The sequence below is a fragment of the Rhododendron vialii genome, chromosome 7a, assembly GCF_030253575.1.
Source record: "Rhododendron vialii isolate Sample 1 chromosome 7a, ASM3025357v1".
NCBI lineage: Eukaryota > Viridiplantae > Streptophyta > Magnoliopsida > Ericales > Ericaceae > Rhododendron > Rhododendron vialii.
In genome coordinates, this window is record NC_080563.1 from 40,602,331 (window position 1) to 40,610,892 (window position 8,562).

The 8,562-nt window shown below is 37.8% G+C and overlaps 1 long non-coding RNA gene across 3 annotated transcripts; it reads right to left on the bottom strand.

Moving 5' to 3' along the window:
- Nucleotides 1-5,720: 5,720 nt before the first annotated feature.
- LOC131334435 (uncharacterized) lies at nt 5,721-8,102 on the bottom strand. Of its 3 annotated transcripts, XR_009202164.1 has the most exons (6): nt 7,950-8,102; nt 7,790-7,824; nt 7,567-7,645; nt 6,902-6,988; nt 6,299-6,421; nt 5,721-5,973 (listed from the first exon to the last, which is right to left on the bottom strand). It is a non-coding gene; the product is annotated as an uncharacterized LOC131334435 (long non-coding RNA). The 3 variants fall into 3 exon arrangements; XR_009202163.1 differs by lacking the exon at nt 7,950-8,102 and having other exon boundaries at nt 7,790-7,941; XR_009202165.1 differs by lacking the exons at nt 6,299-6,421; nt 7,950-8,102 and having other exon boundaries at nt 7,790-7,941.
- Between the last annotated feature and the right edge of the window lie 460 nt (nt 8,103-8,562).

An 8,562-nucleotide genomic window follows, 5' to 3' on the forward strand; every position in this document is an offset into this window, starting at 1 on the left:
AACGTAAGAAAAAGCTGCTACGTAATGTTCTCCCTAAAAATAAAGTTTGGGGAGGTATTTATATTAATTCCCAAAGTCTAGAATTAAAAATAATTGAAATACAATTTTTTCCGTTAAAACCTTCGGTAGCCCTACAAGGAATAGCTGTAGGGCTACGGGTTTCTCAGTTCCCCAGCTAATGCACTCTGTAGGGCTACACTTCTGAGCTGTAGTCCTACCGCCTACTTTAGTGAGAGTTTTGTGCTTGCATGCACTTTTTGGCACCCGACGCGTCCATCACGTCACCCGACGCCTCACGCCTCCGTCACGACTTCCCATGGTGATGTCCGACACGGCCTCAAGGCCTTGCAATCCAAACTTGGCGCAAGAACCGCCTTATTTCCTGCGAAACTAACAAAGACACAAAAACAAGACAAAGCACGCCATCAAGTGAAAAATGGAATAAACCGCGTCTCTAACGAGCTAATATGTCCTACTTAGGCGCTTATATCTACGATATCACGCGCCTATCACACCCCCCAACTTGAACGTTGCTAGTCCCTAGTAACGAACGAAAAGAAAAATAACAAAACAAAGACTAACAAAACACGAATGGGGATACGAAAGTTATGCATGCTGTACAATAAATAGGCGGGTCGAAAAAAATTTCGCCTCCTCACTCACCTGCAATTCAAAAACATGCATGCCTTGGCAAAAAGATGAACAAAATTAGTGCCGAAACACATGCAGAAATAAATGCCCCCACGAAGGCAACGATGCTACACTCGCTCACCGGAACACTCAAACATCCCATACAAAAAGTGTTTGGCGAACCACGTGGGATCGAAACAAAGGCCTCCATGCGCCAATCAAAGACAACGCTCACAAAGAATAAAAGCACGATATAACAATCACGATTCCACAAAATGAGCAACATTAATATAAAACATGCATAAACGAGAGTTTAACAACGTGCACAAGATCTACTAATTACTTAATTAGGCTTATAATGATCGTGGTTCCGAACGAAAGGACAACTGCAAAATTAGGCGACGGCCTATAGTAGCGCGAGGTTGACTACCCAGACTGGCCACCACCTTCCCCTTAACTACCTGATATGCATCCACTTGTGTCAACCAAACAAAGTCCAACAAGAGATTTAAACATCTGTAACTAAATTTTTACGGAGCCAAATACTAGAAAAACAAACATAGTCCAACGACACTGAAAAACACGAAATAAACACATAAAATGACACCACCACCCTAGTTTCATGGATCGCGAAAGTCCAAAATCAATTCGAACTGCTCTCGGCAAAGTCGTCGCTGACCTTTAAAGCTGGAAACTAAGGCGGCTGATACAAAGCCGAGGACTGTCCTATAACATGATCATACAATCACTTATTTTGATGTGTCAGCAGGTGCTGATTCCTCCCAACTTGCCTCAACTCCACGTTTTCTTTTTCTTTTTCTTTACTTTTTTTTTTTCCGACTTAGCTTAATGCCTTGAAGGTTGGGTTTGGTTCCAAAACATGACACCCATTAAGACTTCTTCACTTTCACTTTTGACAACAACGATGCTCCAAATCCAATGCAACAAGACACCCATGATGCACAAAGCTAGACCCTCCAACTACAATCCAACCCACACACTGGTTTACTAGGCTAGACTCAGGAACTGACTCGAACTGGTTTAAGATTGGTCAATGGGACTCATTTGTGGTCTAATCATGCAAAAATGCCTTATCTCATCCCCTATGCACGTTACCAACTATCACAAATGCATGCAAAACATTTTACTACTCAATTGTGAAACAAAAGCCTACTATTTTTCACAAATGTGAGAAAAAGAAAACAAAGAATATGGAAATGTTTATCAGAATGCATTATTAACTACGTGGGGACACCTACTCAACGTAACGACAGCACTAACATGTTCACAAAGGCGCCAAATATATGCATGAACTTGAATTAAACAGGCACAATAATTTTGCTAATTCTAACATACTCGCCTAACAATACAATCAAGCATAATAAATATATCCCTGAAAAATTAAAAAATAAAAATTTAACCTAAAATTACCCTAGCAACGCAACAAAACATGTACAAGGTACACCCTCTCTCCAACTAGAAACATGCTATGTCCCCAGAGCATGGAAACACAGCAAAAGGAAGCACAAGGAAAAAGAAATGGACCTACGGGTGGCAGCCAACCACCATGACCTCGGCCGATGTTCGAGGAATTTCCTGTCACCCGGCCTCAGGGCCATCACCGTACCGTGCAAAAGACATTAGTACCGCCCGGTTGTGGTATCCGGGCTCCGAAGACAAAAATAAAAAGAGAAATACTCCACCAAATCTTCACGCGATCAACGTGTCATACTTTTCTCCCCATTCCTCGCCGGTGGACAAGAAACAGGTGGCTATACAAGACCATGATGTTTTTTTTTTTTTTTTTTGCTTTTTCCAAATTTTTAGCTTTTTTTTATTATAAAAGAGATAAACAAAAATAACTAAACAAGCGACAAGAACTAAAGAACTAAGAAATGAAAGACAATTATACATAGATTGTGCCAAAAACACCAGAACTTAGTAGAATTCAATGTCATCGACACAAAATTGCCCTTACTAACCGGAGCTGGGCACACTATCCTTATTTTAATAGCGGCGTGCGAAGCTATAAAATCCAAGTCAATGATGGGTACCCCTATTACTAGAAGCCGGGTCCACTTCTCAGTGAAGAGAGTGGTACGCAAAAGCTACCCGTCGAAACTTAAGACAATGGGGTGCCCAGCGGCTTAAGAACTGGGTCTCAAGCGGCGTCACACACATCCTCAACTGCAAGTATCTCCATTCTACACCATATATCAAGAATTGAACTCGGCCATGCCACAAGTTAAGATACTTCGCGTAGTGCATTTGCCGAATTCGTTTTTGACATTTAAATACCACCAAGTATATAGCCCAAATTAGATCAATTTTTAAATTGTTGACAAAATCCACAAGATAAGGATGATAAACAAAATTAAATTCATCAACACCAAGAAAATTAATCAGTTTCACATTTAAAAACTCTTGCAAAATTGGAGATTCAGTAGCAGGGGTGACACAATCTAGAGCTGATAGTACTTGATTATTCAGTGCAACTATTGGCAATGACTCCTCAAAAAGCATATAACCTAGTGCAACTATAGACAATGACTCCTCAAAAAGCATATAGCCTTCACTAATGACAAGCAACTCTATTTCCTCTTTTTCTCTCGCATTAGAATCCTTAGGAAGTGGCTCTATTTCCTCTTTTTCCCTCGCATCAGAATTAATATCCTCAGGAAGCGACTCTATTTCCTCTTTTTGTCTAGCATCAGAATTGGTATCCTCGGGAAGCGGCTCTATTTCCTCTTTTTCCCTATCATCAAAATTGGTACCCTCAGAACTTTCAATCAATTCACAAAATTGGAGCTTTTGGGTTAATTTATCTAGGTAATCCCAAGCCTCTTCAGGATTTTTATCCAGAAATTCGTCAGTGGACTTAAAATCCACCTCGCATATCTTAGGATTTAAAGCATGGCAAAAGGTAGCCAGAAGACTGCCAATCTCACAATTAAAATTCGACCAAGAGAATATGACAAATTTAAATCGCTCCCAACACTGTGACAAAGACTCATCATCTTGTTGAGAGAAATCTGATAGTTCTTGTAAAAGCATATGAGTCTCATATGAGGGATTGAAAGTTTTGAAAAATTGTATTACAATCTCACCCCATGTCAATCTTGAACTCAAACAATTAAACCAATCTAGAGCACTATCACGTAAAGATGCTGAAAATACAAGTAAAAAGCCACTTCATTGCTAGCAAAAGCTTCCTCAAGGTCATGAATATGCGAAAAAAAAATTTCTGAGGCCAAACCATACAATAAAATATAGGCAGTGACACTGAATAATCAAATTGGTTTGCATAACCTCCATAGCGCCTTGCAAAATGAGCCATTTTTTTCTTGTTTTTCAACAATTAAAAAAAAATAGAGAACTAAAAAGAAAATAAATAAATAAAAAACTACCCGAATTCTTAACACACGTTACCGTCCCCGGCAATGGCGCCAAAAATGCTTGACTGAATCCTAGACCTAAATTAATAGGTTGCCCCAAGCGTAGGGCTGAGACCGATGTAACACAATATCCAGTAAGACCGGAGTCGAATCCACTAAGGACGATGATGTGTGTGCTATGAAACCCTGGGTTGTAGTATTTAAAATAGCTCTTAGGTAGCCACCCGTTGTCGATTGGTTGATTAACAAACTAACACTAACAGATAAATTGCTCGAAAGAATAAAAAAGAAGAAGAGAGGCACGGTCATAGGGAATCCGGCGCTCGCTACCCAATCAAAATCTGCTCGCTTTTCAAGGTTCTAAAAAAATAGTTAAATTTAGGGAGAATTGAAAACTCCGAAGGATGCGAATCCTATGATTGTCGATCCCGTACACAGCAGCAAACAGGTTTTGGTCACTCGTTTCAGCTCACATGAGCCCTGACAATGCCTCGGATTTGTCCAACGGACGTAGTTTTCACCAACTAAATTATTTAATTAAATTAATGTGCGAAAAATTGCGAGACGAATTCTAATTGGGTCGCGGTGCACCTTTACCCAGCGACCAAACCTCAAAAAAACTACTCACGCATTATTAAAAATAAAAAGAAAGAACCTTAGAATTAATCATGCCTCCGAATACGAAACAAACAGAAAAAATAGATTAAACAAGTTCCAACGAACAACTCTAATGAAGGACGAAAATTAATACGAGTTACCGAAGTGCGAGTACTTGAACAAAACTTGAAAACTTCAAAAAAAAAAAAGAGCTCTGGAAGAAAAAGAACGTAAGAAAAAGCTGCTACGTAATGTTCTCCCTAAAAATAAAGTTTGGGGAGGTATTTATATTAATCCCCAAAGTCTAGAATTAAAAATAATTGAAATACAATTTTTTCCGTTAAAACCTTCGGTAGCCCTACAAGGAATAGCTGTAGGGCTACGGGTTTCTCAGTTCCCCAGCTAATGCACTATGTAGAGCTACACTTCTGAGCTGTAGCCATACCGTCTACTTTAGTGAGACTTTTGTGCTTGCATGCACTTTTTGGCACCCGACGCGTCCATCACGTCACCCGACGCCTCACGCCTCCGTCACGACTTCCCATGGTGATGTCCGACACGGCCTCAAGGCCTTGCAATCCAAACTTGGCGCAAGAACCGCCTTATTTCCTGCGAAACTAACAAAGACACAAAAACAAGACAAAGCACGGCATCAAGTGGAAAATGGAATAAACCGCACCTCTAACGCGCTAATATGTCCTACTTAGGCGCTTATATCTACGATATCACGCGCCTATCACTGTCGTTAAAAATCTGAATCTTAAAATGACGGTTTAAAACTGTCATTAATATCTATAAAGATGACGCTTTTTAAACGTAATTAAAAGTAGAAGATAACGGTTGTGAAATGTCATTAAAGTGCTTCAAAATTGTTATCTTTCGAAAAGATGACACTGTTAAAGCATAATTAAAAAGTCAAAGATGACAGTTTTAAACTGTCATCTTTTCTATCTTTGATCCTAAAAAAAAAAATCACAATTCTAGTTTCAGCTCAGAATCATTCAAAACAATTTAAAAAAAGATAATGTCATCCACTAATGTAAAAAAGAGTCTATATATTGAAAATTATAAAATTACAAACACTCTCTAACACACATGTTCAAGTTATCTTTCGACACGAAAAGTACATACGAAATACAAATAAATTGCCCTACATAATGATTCACCGAGTTAATCCAGCTTCCTTCAACCTAAAATTTGTGCATTCCTTCAGCCGAAAAAGTTTGGAAGACGCACTAAGACCTGTGATGACAACTTCTCAGTAACTTCTTCTTTCCTTTCTCCCTGTACAATCAACACATGATATGTACGCTCCAATAAAATGAGATGACACCTTTTCAGTCAATATTTGCTGCATGAAAAAATAACACAAAATTAACGTCCAACCAAACACATAGCTAGAGAGATGAAGCTAGAGAGACTTTCTTTTCATTTTGAACAACTAATTCATATTACGGTAATTATATACCAGTAGGCATGTGTGTATGCATATATTTCTATGCAAATTTGAAACATAAAACTGATAACAAATCTGTAAACACACTTATACGTGGTCTCCAAGAAATGTTCGCTTCAATTAAAGACAATTAATTCCTAATATGGATTCAGCCTTTTCATCAATATGAAAGTTTTTTAAATTTAAATTATGCTAGACAAACTCAGGATATTGTGCAAACCTTGGACAAAAGAAGTCTTTTCATCATTGAAAGCATACCTCAAAGAGTATTGCTCCAACAACATGTTCCTGCATAATATGTTACCCCAGTTTCCCTACATTTGAGTTGTTATGTCACCAATGCCTACAAAAAAAGTCGTTATTATGTGACTAATTGTTTGAAATAGGTAGCCTACGGAAAAAAATCAGCAACTAATTCAAATAAAAAGATATAAGAACCAAAACATCAACTAGAGAGAGCAGCTGGCAAGTTTAAAGCAAAGAACTACAATTAGATGTTTAGCCACCTAAAGCAAGGAATATATTCGTAAGTGCATTTACTATCCACACCTGTACAAGAAAGAGGTCCAAAGTAAACAAAATTTTACAAAGTACTAATTAATCTCCAAATTCTTGCCAAAATCAGAAATTTTCAAAGTCATATTTAAGTAAGCCTTAGTTTAACAAAACTGCGACAAAGACTTAGAAGGCAAGATATTTTTTACCTCATTGCCAACCAATTCAAGATGTGTTTGACCCCTGAAGTTAGAAATTTGTCTTAATGATAAAATGTAGGCAATGTCAATTAGCAACAATCGAATTGAACTAAGAGTTAACATTATACCTCATCGCAGCCGGTCTAAACTAGTCTTGGTATGTGACCTATCAAACTGCAGCTAACTTACGACCAGCAAGAGTTGAACACATTGAACTGCAAACAATAGTTAATCCAACAGTTGTGTAGATTTTAGGAATCAAAGAAATAGAGTCTATGGGAATGCAACAATATGAAATGGAGCATGTCACAACCGTAGTTAGACTTCAAAACAAATTTACTTCCCCACCAAAGTGCCTCTGTTACTAGTTTCTTTACCAAGAATTCCAGTTACTAAGATAATTAAACTAAAAAGTAAAAGCTAAGCTTGCCTTAAATCTACTTGAAGAAGTGGGGTTTGGTACCACGATCATCATTCCACCACTACCACAAACTATCAACAAAACAAACAAGTATAGCCAATATTATTGGACTGCCAAACCGGTTAATATAACTATTCAACTTTGCATAACAAGCAAGATACATACACTCCAAACACTACAACCTTTAAAAAAGGCTTCACCCTTTTCATTAGCTGGCCACCAAGTTCCGACTAGGTGCTATATATTTAGCTCTATTTCTGCAAAAATTCTAGTAAAGATTTAAACAATAGGGTTTACAGAGAATGTTATGTACGTACACATATGCATCTGTGGAGGTGAGATATATAGAGAGAGGGAGGGAGGGAAACAAACCTGGTAGAGAGAGGTGGAGTTGTCGGTGGCAATCGGGAGAACACAAGCGCGCATTAAACAGATCAACAATAAGCCCAACCTAGCTACATGTACAGAGCATAGATTGACACAAGCATATTATCAAACACTTGTAATGCAAATGGATATTCACCTATATGATTGTACATAGCATAGACTGACACAAGCATATTATCAAACACCTGTAATGCAAATGGATACTCACCTAGATAATTGATCTTGACAATCCAGACGAGACCTCTGCGAGCAACTCAATCAACACTGAAACAAATTTTGAACCATGTAAATAGCACCCATAAATTCAACAATGAAAAAATTAAGAAAGAGTTGGAGAACTATCTAAACAAAGCCGTGGGTCTGTATACCTGTTTGATTTCAAGTCAATCGATGACCAAAGCAATGGTGGAGCAAGTGGCCGATGACCAAGATCAATCAACGGCAAATCACAGTGACGGGCTTCTCCCGCCTCTTAACGCTGTCAAGATCAATGAACTGCGCTCGTACGGTTGGTTGAGAGAGAGAGATCGTGGAGGGTAAAAGAGGTTTTTTTTTTTTACGGGGTAAAAGAAGTTTCATCTAGGTTTATATTGGGCGGGATTAATTACATTGAGTTACCACGCATCCCGCATATGGCGCCGTTTCCTCCACACAAAAAAAAAATTTGTTTTTTAATGTCACTTATAAGGAGAAAGTGACATTAAAAAATAATAATTGTGTCACTATTTTACAAAGTGACATCATAAATATATTATATTATAGTTTAGGAGAAACTGACATTAAAAAGAAAGAATATTTATGTCACTATTTTAGAAAGTGACATTATAAATATAATATATCACCGTTTTTTGGATAACTGACATTATTTACTTACTGTAATCTTTTTAATTACGGTTTTTTTAAAAAGTGATATCTTTTCACTTTTTCAAGCGTCATCTTTCAACAATATTGTAGTAGTGTTTACATTAAGTGGAAAGAAAA